This window comes from Pongo abelii, chromosome 10 (genome assembly GCF_028885655.2).
Source record: "Pongo abelii isolate AG06213 chromosome 10, NHGRI_mPonAbe1-v2.0_pri, whole genome shotgun sequence".
Lineage (NCBI taxonomy): Eukaryota > Metazoa > Chordata > Mammalia > Primates > Hominidae > Pongo > Pongo abelii.
In genome coordinates, this window is record NC_071995.2 from 11127655 (window position 1) to 11146536 (window position 18882).

General features: G+C 38.9%; 1 protein-coding gene across 1 annotated transcript in view; it reads right to left on the reverse strand.

Moving 5' to 3' along the window:
* STYK1 (serine/threonine/tyrosine kinase 1) overlaps positions 1-18882 on the reverse strand; it is a 55609-nt gene that overhangs the window by 35458 nt on the left and 1269 nt on the right. The gene's annotated exons all lie outside the window — the stretch shown is intronic.

The window sequence follows — 18882 nt, forward strand, 5'->3', positions numbered from 1 at the left end:
CTATGTGGTCTAAAAAGGGGTGGAACCTTCACTTCCCAACCCTTTCCCAGAAAACTCGTGAATAATCCACCGCTTGTTTAGCATATAATCAAGAAATAACTAAGTATACTCAGTCAAGTAGCCCACACCACTGCTCTGCCTGTGGAGTAGCCATTCCTTTTTTCCTTTACTTTCTTAGTAAATGTGCTTTCACTTTACTCTATGGAGTCACCCTGAATTATTTGTTTAGCAATGTCCAAGAACCCTCTCTTGGGGTCTGGATTGGGACCCCTTTCCAGTAACATCTTCCTGGAAACCATGAAGGGACTATACTGAGGAGAATCCTATGGACCCAAAGGAAATAGACCACAGCACTGCCAACTGGCCGACTTTAGGTAAGGGGTGGGGTATGTTTTGCCCAGGTAAAGGATTAGATTGGGTTAGAGGTCCAACTTAGGAGAGTCTCTCCTAAGACAGAGAGGGTTAAGGCCCCTCCTAATAAAAGGCAAGGATGCTTAACGAAACTTGAGTTTGAGGCCCAATTTAGAAAGGTTAGAGTCCTTCCTAAGATTTAGGGATTAGAGGCCCCTCTCAGTAAAGTCCTTCTTGGTTAAAAGTGGATTTGACACTATGGGATGTTAACTGCTATTCTCTTTGGATTAATTTGCCTTGCACTCTTTGCTGACAGTTATGGGTGACAGAATTAGGCATGTACAGGATCACCAGACATGGGGAGCTTTTTTCTCCCCAAAGGGGGAAACTTGAGAGCTGACAGGACTGCTAGAAAAGATCCTTCTCTACCTAGTCTCCCTGAGCTCCTTGCCTTCCCCACCCCACTGTAGGCAACACTTTTATCCCTTCCCTTTCCTCTCTCTCTGTACAAACCAGTTGTAAGAATGGTAGAAATCACTATCTCTTGCAGCGTTTTGATTAATGAGTAAAAGGATTCACGAGGCTAGTCTTAACACTATAGCGAGTCTGGTGTATTTTGTGCTTTGAATTTGTCTTTCTGTGTTATTCTGTCATAAAGGGGAGGTACCTTGGGATAGAACACAGGCTTGGGACTCCATAAGCTGGATAGGGTTTCTTTCTCATCTTGTTTTACATCCTCGGGAGCATGACCTTGTAACCATGTGGCAGTACTTTCTCTTAGTCTTTGCCATCCAGAAGACAGCAATTTTGGAGTTTATGACATAGTTAGCTCTAAAAATTGTTTTGAGCAGTTAAAAGCCTTCATTGGCTCAAAATTGTCTGCTCCAGGCTCTTTCTGGGAAGGTAATGGAAACTTCCCAATGCTGTAGCTTAGTAGCTAAGTCTTTGCCTTTTCACAATGGCATCTGTGGTTCAGGGTTCAATTTCTGGTTTAGGGAATGAGTACATTCAGGTTGATATTTGTGTGATCTTTGCCATTTGTTGATTTTATTCCCCCCCATGAACAATTTCTATCTTCCCTTCTTGAATCTTCCTTTCTCTGAGGCACCTTGTAGACTCTAAATCTCGTAAAAACTGCTAATCATGTCTTTTAAAATACTGGTACACTTGTGGTTAAGTCATAACTTTAGTGAAGGCTTACCGGTTTCATCTGGGAGATTACCTCTGGTAAAGTTTAAAAGCCAGAAAAATAGATTGTTTGGCCTGGCTAAAGTCAGGTAATAAGAGATTTAAAAGGATTTTTGAAGTGCTATGGTTAAAATTCAGCTTTAATTAACAGCAGATATATGAGCTATATGTATATTTAAAAGGTCTTTATGTTTTTTCTCTTCTTGGATCTTATTTCTCTAAGGAAAAAGTTTTTTTCTTCTCAGTTGACTAAATGGTTGATAGGGTTTGGCTATGTCCCCACCCAAATCTCGTCTTGTAGCTCCTAGAATTCCCATGTGTTGTGGGAGGGACACAGTGGGAAATAACTGAATTATGGGGGCAGATCTTCACCATGCCATTCTTGTGATACTGAATAAGTCTTGTGAGACCTGATAGTTTTAAAAGTGGGAGTTTCCCTGCACAAGCTCTCTCTCTTTGCCTGTCGCCCACGTGAGACATGGCTTGCTCCTCCTCTTTGCCTTCCACAATGATCGTGAGGCCTCCCCAGCCATGTGGAATTGTAAGTCCATTAAAACTTTTCTTTTGTAAATTGTCCAGTCACAGATATGTCTTTATCAGCAGCGTGAAAATGGATAAATACAGGGCTGAGCGCTGTGGCTCATGCCTGTAATCCCAGCACTTTGGGAGGCCGAGGTAGGTGGATCACAAGGTCAGGAGATAGAGACCATCCTGTAACACGGTGAAACCCTGTCTCCACTAAAAATAGAAAAAATTAGCCAGGCGTGGTGGCGGGCGCCTGTAGTCCCAGCTACTCAGGAAGCTGAGGCAGGAGAATGGCGTGAACCTGGGAGGTGGAGCTTGCAGTGAGCCGAGATCGTGTCACTGCACTCCAGCCTGGGTGACAGAGTGAGACTCCATCTCAAAAAAAAAAAAAAGAAAGGATTAATAAAATTGTTTTTCTCCATTTTGTCTTCTTGCCACTCTTGATACACATGAGGGGATCTAAGATAATTTCTAACAGCCTGGGACTCCTTGGGAAAAACAGAGGAGTTGCCACAGATCCTGTTTTGGAAAAAAGCCTCTGTTTTCCTTATGAAACCACTGGAATTGAAAGGGGATAAATAAATCCCTCTCAAAATCTGACGCTATGTTTCATTTTGTGTTGTGTTATCTGACAGTTTTGACTTTTATGGGTATCAGAAATTACTTCTTATTATGAGAGAGCTTTGGTTTGTAGTAACTAGGTAGGAAACATACTTTCAGGGATGGCTAACGGAAGTTATGGGGGATACTCAGCTCTTTGCATGTTTGGATCAGAGAAGCATACTCTTGACCACCTGGAAGATATGGAAGTGTCCCCATTGCCACACTGAGAGATAAGAGTCCCATAGGAGGTGGGCTGATTTCCTCTTTTTTGGCATCCAAGATTTGGTATAAAAATGGGACCCTTAATTTTTTGAAATCTGTTTTGCCTTCCAGCTGTGCCTGCCTATTAGGCTCTAGAAATTGCATGCTTTCCTGGCCCTTTTCCTCAAAGGGCTCCTCCCTGAAGCCAGTAATTCAATTAAGAAACTTAAAAATTGGCAAATGAAAAACCTTACAACTACTGGATCTTCTGTCTTTTGTGTATTCATATGTGTTGTATGTGTAACGTTTATATATGAAAGAGCTCTGATTAATTGGTTTAAAATAATAAGCACTTAAATATTTTGTCAGAAAAATAAAAACTGTAATGCTTTTTAGTTCACGTGACTTTAGTAAGCTTTGAGAAATAAAGACAGTTTTAAAGATTATTGGTAAAATAAAAATGTCTTCCAAATTTAGACATTTGGTCTAAATTAGGCAGATCAGATGTTAGATTTGCTAAATGCTTTAAGGTCATAAACTGCTTATTTGACTTTTGAAAATTGTTTGGTATACCTGCTTTAGAGCCATTAGATTCTAGATAAGGCCTGAGGATATGTAGAGTTAGCCATGCCCCCTGGCTATACTGCAAAGAATCAGACCTTATCTTGTACTTCTGTCTGGTGTCCTAGGCTTCACACCTAGTACCTAATTAAAATCACTTACTTACCAGATTTTTCACCAAAAATAAAAGTTGCTAAGAGTTAATATCGTAACGTATGAGACTACTGGAAAAACAGTTTTAACATGCAAGGTGTGTAAGGAAAGTGAAATGTGTTTTTGGTAAAAAATTATAAGAAGGCATGGGAATGTGAATTTTTTTTTAGCCTAGTTTAGAAGGCTAAGGGGTTCTAAGTTAAGTTATCCTAACTTAAAAGTTAGGATAAAGCTGAAAGTTTGAGCAAATTGTGGAAGATTTGTGAAATATTAATCTTGTGAAGGAAATTCTGTGTGAACATACTGACTAAAGTTAAAGGGGTCTTATTCAGTTTTTCTGTAAACTGAACATTGGAATAAAAGCACAACAGGGTGTTCTAAGAGCACTAATCTGCTCCTTAACAAAAATTTTTAAAGAGTTTAAAAAGGTTTATGGGAATCTTACCTCTTGGTCTAACTGCTTAAGATTGAATAGATTTGTCTAGAATGTTTTATTAAGAATTGGGATTGACGTTAACAGTACACTGTAAAATCTGGCTTTCTCTCTTGAATAAGATTTTTGTGTAATATTTTTAAAAACAAAATTTTGTTTGCCTTTTGAATAAACTATAAGAAAAAGAAAGGAAGGAAAAGAGACATTGTGTGGAAAGCTATCTTCCCTCTATTAATCAGTAAAGTTTTTTGTCTTTTTAAAATTTTTGAGTTATCGTTTTGGCTAAAAGAATGACTTATAGTGACCTGAGATTCTATGTTTGTAATAATCAAGTGCTTAAACCTTCAATATTTGACAAACTTTCCAAAATCAAATGATAAATTATGTCTTTTTCTGACCTAATTAATCTTTTCATATTAGGTCCCCTAAAGTCCAGAAGAGATATATTTGGCTTAATGTGGTATAGAAGTCTGTAGAAATCATACAGGAAGCATTATAAAATATAAAATTGTGTTTGGCTTTCTTTGGGCTGTATTTCAATAAATATGTTCTTGGTTATGTGTCCCAAAATTATGGGAAACTCCTATAATTCTAATATGACTTAGTGTGTTATTAGTAATTATAATTGTTACATAATATTATTGTGTGCCACAGAGGTAACCACATCTCCTTGTCAATCATGTCTGACTGTGGCTGCCCTGAGACTTTTTGTCATTCACAGACAACTGTTGTCTTGTTTTGATCCTCTTTTAAAGGTGCCTTATAATCAGCAATAGGATTTTGACAGGTGCTCTTGAATGCAGGTTTCTGATAACTTTGGAGATTGTGACATTAGGATAGAGGAGAAAACTTTCATGATTTTCATGGAGAGCTGAAATGTTCATGAATATCAAACAGAACAGGAGTTAACTGCATGGACTGAACTAATGAAAGACTGAAATAATCCTTTTATGACTTTTTGCTTAAAACATTGCTAATTCTTTGCTTTGTTTTTCAAAGTCAAGAACATTTTTGAGTTATCTGTAGCTTGTGGCAATACTTCTGTAAACAAAATTTTAGAGCATATTTCTCTCTGATTTCTCCAGAATTTGGAAACTATTTGTAAATATGCTTAACTTACGGCAATATAGTTATTTGCATAAGTGCAAAAAGAATGCTTTCTTTTGCAACAGGACACAATTGGATAAACTGTTTTTATTACCAAGTCTTTGACTGGAATAGAGTGCTTTCCTTTAAGGAATCAAACTTGACTTACAGAGCCAATAAACGCTCCTTGGGAAAACTGGCCTCATACCTTGTCTATGTAGTCCCTGTACAGGGTTCCTGTAAGTGAAGAATGTCATTTTCTGACGGGCCCAGGAGCCCCAAGTTATCTTGGGACCTCAAAAGGAGGGGAATTTATCCAACTCCTAGGTATTTTATGGTACAAAACCATGGCTGAGCTCAAGGAGTTTTTAAAAAGTCTTATCTGAAATTACTTGTGGAATAAAGATTCATCAGAGCTAATTTAAAAAGAACCTATGTGAAAAATAATTATTCTTGCTGAACTTCATATAAATAATCAGGCCAAGTATAATACTAAAGCTTATTTTTGCAAACATACCAGTTCTGTTATGATTTGTCTTTAGTAAAAATGAGGAGATAGAAAAATTATGTTTCAAGAACTATGGTACACCTGTTGTTAGATTCTAGTCCCATCAGTTTTTAGTTTTTTTCTGCAATTTAGACTGACCCTGCTTATTCCTGTGAATCAACCAGTGATCTCTGACTGTAGCTCAGAATAAACAAGATGGATGGGTAATATAAAAATCTGGATCAGTATTCTAATTCTGGGCAAGTACTGGAATCAGTTAGTGACCTCATATCATCTTGGTTCTAACAGTTGCCCACATCACAAAAAGCCTTGTTAGTTTACTTAGGATAGTTTTGCTTACTTTGCTCTACTCTTGCGGAATATATTGCTTTGTACCCTTTGTGTAGGAATGCAGTATGAGCTTACTGAATGTTTTCTTAAATTGAACACTTATTAATCTTCCAGATATTACCTTTTGTGGGAAATCAAGAGTTATGATTTCCCACATCTCTCCATACTGATACTTTCTGACCAAGCTTCTCTCTACCTTGAATACAAAAGACACCAATAGTAAGGCATCAATATCATTGCCACTATTCAGCCAGAAGAAGTTACAGAAGATGGATTGTCTTCCCTCTACAACCCTTAGGATTAAGGGTCCCCTTGTAAAGGGGAGGAGGGAAATATGTTAGAGGCATTTGAACCAAAGCAGCTCCATTTTGAATAGCACTGGGTAAAATGAGGCTGAAACCTACTGGACTGCATTCCCAGGAGGTTAGGCATTCTTAGTTATAGAGTGAGATGGGAGGTCAGCCCAAGATACAGGTCACAGTGACCTTTCTGATAAAACAGAATGTGGTAAAGAAGCCAGCCAAAACCCACCTAAACCAAGATGGCCATAAAAGTGACCTCTGGTCGCCCTCATTGCTCATTATACACTAATTATAATGTATTAGCATGCTAAGAGACACTCCCACCCGTGTCATGACAGTTTACAAATGCCATGGCAACATCAGGAAGTTACCCTATATGGTCTAAAAAGGGGAGAAACCCTCAGTTCTGGGATTTGCCCATCCCTTTCCCAGAAAACTCATGAACAGTCCACTGCTTGTTTAGCATATAATCAATAAATAACTATAAGTATACTCAGTCAAGTAGCCCACACCGCTGCTCTGCCTATGGAGAGCATTCCTTTATTCCTTTACTTTCTTAGTAAGCTTACTTTCACTTTACTCTATGGACTAGCCCTGAATTCTTTCTTGAGTGAAGTCCAAGAACCCTCTGTTGGGGTCTGAATTGGGACCCCTTTCCAGTAACAGTCTGACCTTTACTTTTTGAAATGAAATACTAAAAACGTCTCAAGAAAAAAGTAATCTTCAAATCAGAACAGGAGGAGAAACATTATGAGTTTACAACCAAAATTCCAGAGGAAAATCCTGAAAAGTTTTTGCCTAATTTTTACTTACATTAAACAACAAATATATATTAAGTGCTGTTAACCATTCCTTGCTACTTCTCCATATGTGCCCTCTAACATATTTTTGGACCTTTTCCCAGGACCCAAGTAAGATGGCAAAATTTAGATGTTATATTCTCGATCCATATCATCTCTTCCTCCTCTTGCACAAAAGCCAGACTCTTTTCACACATCCGCATGGAGCAGAGTCCAGCCAATAAACCAAGTGAAGCAATCTGCTTTGGAATCCAACCTGCTCTGCTCTTCCTTAACTGATATTTGTCTTTAACACAAACTTCCTTGATACTGGTTTTGATTCCCACTATTACCTAGTACAGTTTATTGCACACGGTTATAACAGCAAACATTTATATAGTGGTAGTCATGTGTTAGGCACTCTTCCAAGCACTTCACAAATATTTAGTCATTTAATACTACCAGATGAAGAAACTAGGGCACAGAGAGGTTAGGTAAGTTGCTCCAGATCACACAGCTAGTAAGCAGTGAAGATGGGTTCCAACCCAGATCATTTGGATTAAAAATCTGTCCTATACTCTTTGTCCAGTAAATTCTCAAAACCAGTATTTTTTTGCAAAATTAGAATTACCTTTAATATTACTTGTGTTTTTTAAATTGAGATATAATTCATATACCATAAAATTTACCTTTTTAAAGTGTGCAATTTAGTGGTTTTATTATAGTCACAAAAGTATGCAACTATCACCACTATCTTATTTTAGAATATTTCCATTACCCCAGAAAGAAACTCCTACCCAATAGCAGTCATTCCCTACTCTGCTCCCTTCCCCAGCCCCTGGCAATCATGAATTATTTTCTGTCTTTATGGATTCGCCTATTGAGGACATTTCATATAAATTGACTCATACAGTATGTGGACTTTTGTATCTGGCTGGCTTCTTTTACTTGCAAATGTTTTCAAGGATGATCCATATTGTAGCATGATGAGTACTTCATTCCTTTTTGAGGCTAAATAATATTGCATTGTATGAATATACACAGAGATTTTGTTTAGCCATTTATCAGTGGGTGGGCATTTGGATAGTTTTCACTTTTTCACATTTAAAAAAAATGCTGCTGTGGACATTCACATACAAGTTTCTGTGTGGACATGTTTACTTTTTCTTTGGTATATATGTAGGAGTGAAATTGCTGATATGGTAACTCTATGTTTAAATTATGAGGAACTGACAACTGTGTTTTAAAGTGAGTGCATCACTTTATACTCCCACCAGTAATTTATAAGAAATCCAGTGTCTCCACATCCTTGACAAACACTTCTTCCTTTTTGTCTTTTTTACTGTAGCCCAACTAGTTGGTGTGAAATGATATCTCATTGTGGTTTTGATTTGCATTTCCCTGATGATTAATAATGCTGAACATCTTTTCATGTGCTCATTGGCCATTTGTATATCTTATTTGAAGAAATGTACATTCAAATCCTTTACCATTTTCTTTTGATTGGGCAATTTGTCTTTTTATTGTGTAAGTACCCAGTATATAGTCCAGAAACTAAACCCTTGTTAGATATATCATACGCAATATTTTCTTCCATTCTGTATGTCGTCTTTTCACTTTTGATAATGTCCTTTGAAGCATGATAGTTTCTAATTTTGACAGTTTTGTGTTTGATTGCTAGTGCTTTTGATGTGTGTCTAAGAAACCATTGCCTAACCAATATCACAAAGATTTACACTTACGTTTTTCCTAAGAATTTCATAGTTTTACTTCTTATATTCAGGCCTTTGGTTCATTTTGAATTAGAGGTAAAGGTCCAACTTCATTCTTTTGCATGTGAATATCCAATTGTCCCAGCATAATTTGTTAAAGACGCTCTTTTTCTGCTCTTTATTATGATTAAAGATAGTCTTTTCAGCCTTATTATTATTAGAGATAATGTCTTACTTTGTGACCCAGGCTGGAGTGCAATGGTGTGATCAGAGCTCATTGCAGCCTCAAGCTCTGAACTCAAGGGATCCCCCTGCCTCAGCCTCCCAAGTAGCTGGGATTACAGGCACGTGCCACAGCACACAGCCCACACAATCTTGACTACTGTAGATTTGTAGTAAGTTTTAAAATCATTAAAACTTACAGGCGCGGTGGCTCACGCCTGTAATCCCAGCACTTTGGGAAGCCGAGGCGGGAGGATCACGAGGTCAGGATATCAAGACCACAGTGAAACCCCGTCTCTACTAAAAATACAAAAAATTAGCTGGGCGCAGTGGCGGGTGCCTGTAGTCCCAGCTACTAGGGAGGCTGAGGCAGGAGAATGGCGTGAACCCGGGAGGCGGAGCTTGCAGTGAGCCGAGATCGCGCCACTACACTCCAGCCTGGGTGACAGAGCGAGACTCTGTCTCAAAAAAAAAAAAAAAAAAAAAAAAAAATCATTAAGTGTGATTACTCCAACTTTGTTCTTTTTCAAGACTGTTTTGGCTATTCTGAGTCCCTTGTGTTCTCATAAATTTTAGAATCACTTTGACCATTTTGGAAAAAAAAAAAAAAGGCTGGAATTTTGATAGGGATTATGTTGAGTATGTAGATCAATTTGGGGAGTACCACTATCTTAACAGTATTAGGTCATCCCATTTAAGAAAACAATATGTCTTTCCATTCATTTAGGTCTTCTTTAGCTTCTTTCAACGATACTTGGGATATTTTGTAGTTGTTGATGTACAAGTAACATTTGTTGATAATAAACTTTATAGTTCCATGGCCTTTAAAGGTTAAACCAGAATTTGTGTGTGATTTGGTGACACCACAGAATGTTCTGTCTCCGAAAGAATCTGTCCTAGAACAGGTCGGGCAACAAATGCCTCCCAGTCCCAGAGACTAGCCAGAAATGCATTCTATGTGAAGCGGCATGGTGTAATACAAGGCCACTATTGAGCCTTCTCATACCTGGATAAGTAGACAGAATATAGGGCACTACATTCTGTAGTTGTCTTGGTGTCAGAACCCAGTTCATTTTCCCCTGACAGACCACAGGGGATGATCTAAATTTCTCAGGTTGTCATGAATTGCAGGGACAAGAGAGTGTGTCCAAAGAATCCGCATCCCTAACTTCCTATTAATATAAATACTTCTATTTATCCATCCTCCTACAGAGACCACTGCTCCCTAGGCACCCAAAACATGTCTGACTGAGATTTAAGTAAAAGCCCACAAAGATGCAGCCCCCAATATCACCTCTAAACCCTAAACTCAGGTGTAAAGATGCTAGTACATCTAGCACAGAACAGAGAGTTCTATGCCAAGGATCAATGAACTTCTTTTTGTGAGCAATCTATCTCACACACTATCTGAATATTTATAAACCCACAGCCTGTCACTAGTTATGTCTTGCTGATACTGCCAAATCTTTATTGTCCGTCTGTTTGTAGATATCCTAAGGTCACACTTTTATGACCTTAGTTCAAGTGAGCCTGTCTCTATTTCCTAGTAAATGTTAACTCAGCAAATTAAGAATAATGTGTTTTAATGTTAGCCCCCAAAAAAGCAGACTTAGAAAAACGATTTTGGTGTGGGAGGGGAGATTATAATTGTAGCTATAAATCACATTTGGTTTACCTACATTCCTTTTTTTCTAATGCTGCAAAACTGGAATATTTTTCAAAATTATCCCCCTTTTTGTAATAGAAAACCATTTCACAATAATTCATGGCTATTTTACCAACTTCATATTGCATGTGGAAACCAAGTTTAAGTGAAAAGGTGACTTGCATAAGTCAGAAAATGAATCAGAGATCTAATCAGATGTGGGAGCTTCCAATCATGGATCCATTATTAGACTGTCCCTAAGTATGAAACATGGTTGAGGAAAAGAGACAGAGAGTGAAATCAAGGTCACTTGGGGTTATGGGAGCTGCTTGGGCTTCAAGAAAGAATGCAAACACAGCAGGTTCAACTCTCAGTGTCAGAAAGCCATGCCGTTCACACACTGTAAATGAGGTAACCATCCCATGCCTTCTACACCACTATAATCACACCTCCCTGTTACAGAAACAAAAAAACATAAGAACAGCAACCCTGCCGTCTATTTCTTGATCTCTTTGACAAATACACTATGAAATGCATCACATGCTTCACAAATGCCACAGAATGCCCTATGTGTACAAGGGTGCTTTGAAAGCAACAACAAAAACCTAACTTCCAAATTTACTGGTGGGGGAACTAAGGCACAGAGTTCAGATACCTCCCAGCAGTTAATTAGCAGCTAAGCATTGTATGTTGAATCTCCATCTGATGCTCTTCCCACTACAATTTCCCACCCTTCATAAGGCTGACTGGATATTCCATCTATTTTTTTTCGGTTGAGTTTTGTAGGGATGAGAACAAGGAAGAAGATCCTGGCCCTTGCAATTCACAAGGTGCATACACTTTCACAGTTTCTTCTGGGACTTGGGGATGCACATGCATCCAGACTAGCCTCTGTCAGTCTCTACCAGATACATGAAGGCTACAATATTTATATCCCAGTTGTGTTTTCATTGATGGAGGTTTAAGAATATTCTAATTAATACTCTGCTTCTTTTTTCTTCCTAAGCCAGAACTCACTCTGACTTATACTAAGATATCAGCCCCAAGGTAAGTTAAAGGAGTCAGGCCTTGAGCCCTGTGAGGAAAGACCACAGAAGTAGGAGTCAGGGAAGCCGTGTGGTTTCACATCAGATGGGCTTCATTTGTGGAATCTGTGAATAAGTCTTATAGAATAAATCTGACCACAGAGAAGTCAGGATCAATTTTCAGCATTCCGTTTGCCTCTCTCCTCCTTCCTTAAGCCAAACCTGTTAATTCTACTACTAAACAAGTCCTTTCTTGCTGTTATAGCTTCTAACTGGCCAGAAGTGGTACTAAATTTGGGCCCAGGCTGAAGAGGTGTCAAAGAGCATGTAGGTGAGGGTCAACCAGGAGCTTTTCCTGTCTAGGTGAAGCCAGCCTGATCTGACTTAACAGAGACTTTGGAGAAGTTGATTTTAAGCCTTTTTTCACTGACACAAACTAGGGGTGACTTGACATACAATTGGTCCTGATAGCTGACTATTGTCAGAAAAAATAAGTACTCGAGATCAACTTCTCTAAACACCAAATTAGCACCTTTGGCAAATATTTTTCACCACTTATTTGGTAGCATAATATGAATATAACATAATCCTGTCTCCTAAAGTTGTCCAACACAAACCCTGCATTCATCTCCCACAACACAGTACATCTGGTTAAATCATTCAATGTCTGAGTGTACAACTGAAACCAATCATTTCAAGGCTTTTTCCAGAAAGGCACCTGACTTCATATGTGGATATTACATGTTGATATGATTTGGCTCTGTGTTCCCACCCAGACTTCATCTCAAATTGTAATCCCTGTAATCCCCCCATGTTGAGAGAGGGACCCGGTGGGAGGTGATTGGATCATGGGGGCGGTTTCCACCATGCTATTCTTGTGATAGGAATAAGTTCTCAAGAGATCTGATGGTTTTATAAGGGGTTCTTCCCCCTTTGCTTCCTTCACATGCTTTCTCTCGCCTCCACCATGTAAGACATGCCTGCTTCCTCTTCTGCCATGGTTATAAGTTTCCTGAGGCCTCCCCAGGCATGAGGAAGTATAAGTCAATTAAACCTCTTTTCTTTATAAATTACCCAGTCTTGGGCAGTTCTTTATAGCAGTGTGAGAAAGGACTAATATACATGTGTATTTTTCTATAACCACAATGCATAGTTTGAAACACGTTTTTTCCCTTAAACCTTTGGCATCTACTATTGTGTCTTACTAGAATTCTAACTTAGCCTAGAATTATATACATATAATAATTTTAATTTAGATCAATATTCTAAAAATACCATATTTCTATATAGTTATCTAATAATTTTTAAAAATACCCTTAAATATATAAAGACAGGGCTAGTTATTGAGGTTATAAAAGGTTAACAGCTACAGAGGAAAAAACTAAAACAGGTTTCCTTTTCATTTTTTATTTTAGCCAGTAATTTAAAGCATAAAAATATAAGTTTTGGGTCATAAAAGTTAAAACACTACCTTTGATTTGCTCTGACCATGGCAATTGTTAAGGATTAGCTGTCAGCTGACCTCTGTGGCTCACTTCTATAATCCCAGAACTTTGGAAGATAAAGGCATGAGGATCACTTGAAGCCAGGAGTCCCAGGCCAGCCTGGTTAGCCAGGGTCTTCAGCAAGACCCTGTCTCTTTAAAAAAAAAAATACAAAAATTAGCTGGATGTGGTGGTGCACACCTGTAGTCCCAGCTATTGGGGAGGTTGAGATGGGAGGATCACTTGAGCCTGAGAGGTCAAGGCTGCAGCAAGCTGTGATCAGCCCACTGCACTCCAGCCTGGGCAACAGAGTAAGTCTCCATCTCAAAAAACAAAACAAAACAAATTAACTGTTGATATTCCTTGTTGTCACTTGCCAAGAAGGGTTATTATGAATGAGAAATATGAGAAAATTGAGATGGTTTCCAGGGAAGCACATAATGCTCAGAAGCTTGGATACGACTTAGACTGCTGGGGGCTAAGGAAAGAGTGAGCATCAGGAAATGTTTGTGTTTCCTGAAGACTCACCCTTAGGAGGTAGTATTCACAATAAGATAGGGCTGAACTCTAACTGCCCAATTCAGCAGAAGGTATAGGGAGGAAAAGCTAGTGAAGAAGGACACTTGGGCTGAGGAGGTGAGAACAACTGCAGGAAATGAGGCTTTAAGCCAACGGATGGATAGAAACCCCTTACTCCATCCCCATTATCCTTTCCGTATCCAGAGATGACTGTCTCCTCTAAACTCTAAACTATCTTATTATTATTCTGGTTAGAAATCTCAAACAAATTCTGAGAAGTTCAACAATAAAAGACTTCTTTTTTTTTTTTTTTTTTAACCTGGAAGAATCTCCAGCAATTTCCCAGTCAACCTCTACCCTTCATTTTTCAAAAGGAATAAAAATAATAATAAAACAACTAAGGACCCGTGAGGTAGGTGCCTTGTTGTTTGCTCACAGAGAGAGAACCAGAGCTTAAAACAGATTTCAGGTCCCCCGGACTGAGAGAGGACTCTGTCCACTCTACACTGATGTCTGTGTAATTAGCTGCTGCTGCTGCTGCTGCTTTTTCTTCTACTTCTTCTTCTTCTCCTTTTTTTTTTAGACAGAGTTTCACTCTTGTTGCCTAGGCTGGAGTGCAGTGGCACGATCTTGGCTCACTGCAACCTCCGCCTGCCAGGTTCAAGCTAATCTCCTGCCTCAGTCTCCCGAGTAGCTGAGATTATAGGCACCCGCCACCACGCCTGGCTTTTTTCTTTTTTTGTGTGTGTATATTTAGTAGAGATGGGGTTTCACCATGTTGGCAAAGCTGCTCTCGAACTCCTGACCTCAGGTGATCCACCCGCCTCAGCCTCCCAAAGTGCTGGGATTACAGGCATGAGCCATGGCACCCAGCCATAATTAGCTTCTTTACCTTTGTGCATATTTATTCCCTTCTACTTTCACTTTCTCCAGTTAGAAACTATGCCAAGACATGATATGCTAATACCCAACCTATTTATTCAGTACTTAACCAGTTTGCCTGTTATTATCTGTTTCTTCCCAACAAGACTGTAATTTCCTGGAGAGCACAGTCAGCTTCTTTAGGTCCCTCATTAGCCCAGCCCAGAAGTAGGCACAGAACAGTAGCCACATCTAAATTCAGAAAGCATGTTGGAGAACTAGAGACTGGCTGAGCCTGGGCTGGCGGGGAGGACAAAAATGAAGTGGCAAAGGAAGAAGAAAAAGCATGAAACCTTCATGAGAATAAAAATTTAGTGACCAGCTATTTTGTTCATTGCTGTATCCCGAGCACCAAGAGCAGTGTCTGGCATATATCAGAATTCATATGATTGTTGAATAAATAAGTAGCTAATTCATCTATGAAAATAGCACTGGATCTGCAAGAAATTTTTGTAGAAAAATAACCTATAGAAACTAACGGGGCATAAAGGATTAAACTATAATACTAAAAGTACAAAGGGGAATGGGGAGTAATTTTTAACTGTGTATATAGCAAGTACATGGTACACAGGTTTCTGTTCAATAGGGACACAGTTTTTGTTCCATCATTAAGCAGGTTGTTTTTCTTCAGAAAAAAGATTTAAAGTTCTTTGCTATCTATACACAGCAGGCAAAACATTGAGCCTTCAGAATACAAATAAGATAATATACTCAATAAAGAACACCATATACAAAAATCAACTCAAAATGGATTAAAGACTTAAATGTAAGATCTGACACTGTAAAAGTACTAGAAGAGAACATAGAGAAAAGGTCCATCATATTAGGCTAGGCAATGGTTTTTTGGACATAAACCCAAAAGCACAGGCAACAAAAGCAAAAATAGACAAATGGGGTTACATCAAACTAAAAAATTTCTGCACAACCAAGGAAAAAATCAACAGAGTGAAGAGATAACCCATGGAATGGGAGAAATATCTGAGAAGTGATTAATATCCAAAATACATAGGGAACTAAAACAATAGGGGGAAAACAAATAACTGTATTAAAAATGAATAAAGGACCTGAATACACATTTCTCAAAAGAAGACACACAAATGACCAACACACATGTGAAAAAATGTTCAACATCACTGATCATCAGGGAAAATGTAAGTTAAAACCACAATGAGCTATTACCTCATACCTGTTAGAATAGCTATTATCAAAAAGATGAAAAATAAGTGTTGGAGAGGATATAGAGAAAGGGGAACGCTTGCACACTGTTGGTGGGAATGTAAATTAGTATAACTATTAGGGAAAACAGTATGAAACTTCCTCAAAAAATTAAAAGTAAACTACTATATGATCCAGCAATCCCACTCTTGGGTATATATACAATAGTGATTTGACTTTTGTATATGGTGTTCTTTATTGAGTATATTATCTTACTTTTATTCTGAAGGCTCAATGTTTTGCCTTCTGTGTATAGATAGCAAGAAAATGAAATCAATGTGTCTGATTTCAGACATACTGCTGTATGCACGCCATGTTTATTGCAGCATTGTTCACAATAGCCAAGAGATGGAATCAATGTAACTGTCCATCAATGGATAAATGAATAAAGTATAAATACATACAGTATAAACACAATGAAATATTATTCAGCCTTTTGAAAAATGGAAATTGACAACATGAATGAACCCAGGAGATATTATGTTAAGTGAAATAAGCTAGGCACAAAAAGAAAAATATCACACGATCTCACTTATATGTGGAATCTAAAAAAGTTGAACTCATAAAAGTAAAGAATAGAAAGGTGGTTACCAGAGGTTGGGGGAATTAGAGGGGTTGGAAAGATGTCAAAGGATATGAAAGGGTATGACCTTATTCCTCCTAACAAGGAGGAAAAAGGTCAAGAGATCTATTGTACAACGTGGTGGCTATAGTTAATAACTATATATTATATTCTTGAAAATTGCTAAGACAGTAGATGTTAAGTGTTCTCACCACAAAGATATGTGAAATTATACTATGTTAATTAGCTTAATTTAACCATTCCACAATATATACATATTTCAAAACAACATGTATATGATAAATGTATATATAATTTTTAATTTTTTAAAATTAAACATAAATTTTAAATATACATATAATAAAAATAAAGAATACCCAGTTGGGAAAGCTCAGGTATGGTAGGCAGAATAATGGCTTCCCAAAGATGTCCATGTCCTAATCTCCAGAACCTATGAATATGTTTATTTATTTATTTATTTATTTTGAGACAGAGTCTGGCTCTGTCTCCCAGGCTGGAGTGCAGTGGCGCGATCTCGGCTCACTGCAAGCTCCGCCTCCCGGGTTCACGCCATTCTCCTGCCTCAGCCTCTGAGTAGCTGGGACTACAGGCGCCCGCAACCACGCCCAGCTAATTTTTTGTATTTTTAGTAGAGATGGGGTTTCACTTTGTTAGCCAGGATGGTCTCGATCTCCTGACCTCGTGATCCGCCCGCCTCGGCCTCCCAAAGTGCTGGGATTACAGGCGTGAGCCACCGCGCCCGGCCATGTTGATTTTTAATAGTGTTGAAATAGCGAAGGGGAATGAAGGTTACAGATGGAATGAATCAACTGACCTTAAAATAGAAAGATTACCCTGGAATACTCAGTGAGTCCAGTGCAATTACAAGAATCCTTAAGTGTGAGAAAGGCAAAAGTGAGCGTCAGCATGAGAAGACATGAGAAACACTTGACCGGCCATTCCTGGCTGTGAAGATGGAGGAAAGGTCCATGAGCCAAGGATTGTAGCAGCCTCTAGAGACTGGAGGAGGCAATGAAATTGATTCTCCCTTAGAGCCTCCAAAAAGAACCATCCATCTGGAGACCTGCCCATCCATTTTTACTTCTGACCTCCAGAACTGTAAGATAAAACTTTATGTTGTTTAAAGCCACTACCATTGTGGTAATTTGTTAGAGTGGCAACAGGAAATGTACACACTCAGGTTAAAAGAAAACAGAGCTGCAGAATCACATAACTCCTGGCAGATCTTCGGAGCACATGTTGGTTGGGACTGGTTGTGAGGGTTTGGGAAAGGTGGGAGATAGTTTCTGCCAGAGAAAACTGAAATAGATGCAATGCTCAACTAACTTGTGCATAATTAAAGACATTAGTTGTTAAAGGGTTGAACTGTACACCCTCTCAAAATTAATATGCTGACATTCTAACCCCCAGTAACTCATAATGTAACTTTATTGGGAGATGATAGTGCAGAGATAATCAATTAAAATGAGGTAATTAGGATGGACCCTAATCCAATAAGACTAGTGTCCTTATAAAAAGGGGAAATTCAGAGACATATATACAGGGAGAACACCATATAAACATCAAGACAGCCATCTACAAGCCAAAGAAAGAGGCCTGGAATAGATGCAGCCTTCATAACACCTTAGTTTTGGATAGCTAGCCTACTGAACTGTGAGACAATCATTTCGTTGTTTAAGCCAGAGGTCACCAACACCCGGGGCGCCGACTGGTACGGGGTGCACAGCAGGAAATCAGAGGCAGGTGAGCCAGCAAAACTTCATCTGTATTTACAGCCACTCCCCATCACTGTCATTGCCTCCTGAGCTCCTCCTCCTGTCAGATAAGCCACGACATTAGATTTTCTTTTTTTTTCTTCCTCTTGTATTTTTGGTAGAGACGGGTTTCGCCAAGTTGCCCAGGCTGGTCTCAAACTCCTGAACTCAGGGCGATCCACCCACCAACTCCTCCTAAAGTGGTGTGATTACAGGTGTGAGCCACCGTGCCCACAAGCATTAGATTCTCATAGGAGCGTGAACCCTATTGTGAACTGCTCATGTGAGGGATATAGGTTGCGAACTCCTTATGAGACTCTAATGCCTGATGACGTGATGTGGAACAGTTTCATTCTGAAACCATCTCCCACCAACCTCATCCGCATCTGTGAAAAAAATTGTCTTCCACAAAATCAGTCCCTGGTGCCTGGTGCCAAAAGCCATGCAGATTGTGGTACCTTGTTACAGCAGCCCTAGCAAACTCACAGTAATGGAGGCACAGAAAGAAAAAGTATATGATTTTCATTGAAGCAAATACTTCATGATGTTTCATTGGAAGACCTACCTGCCCCCTAGCTAGCTGTCAGTGGAGATGCCGGTGCATTGAGGGGGAAAAACCAGGTAGACAGCACAGAGTTCCGTTTCCAGGTGTATTTCAGTTGAGCTGTGCTGCACATTACAATAACTCGACTCCTTCATTGCTACAACTACTTCCCACCCAGTGGGAAGGAAGTGTGGTCTCATAGGTATAAGAAACTCCAATGTGGAGAGGACCCATTACA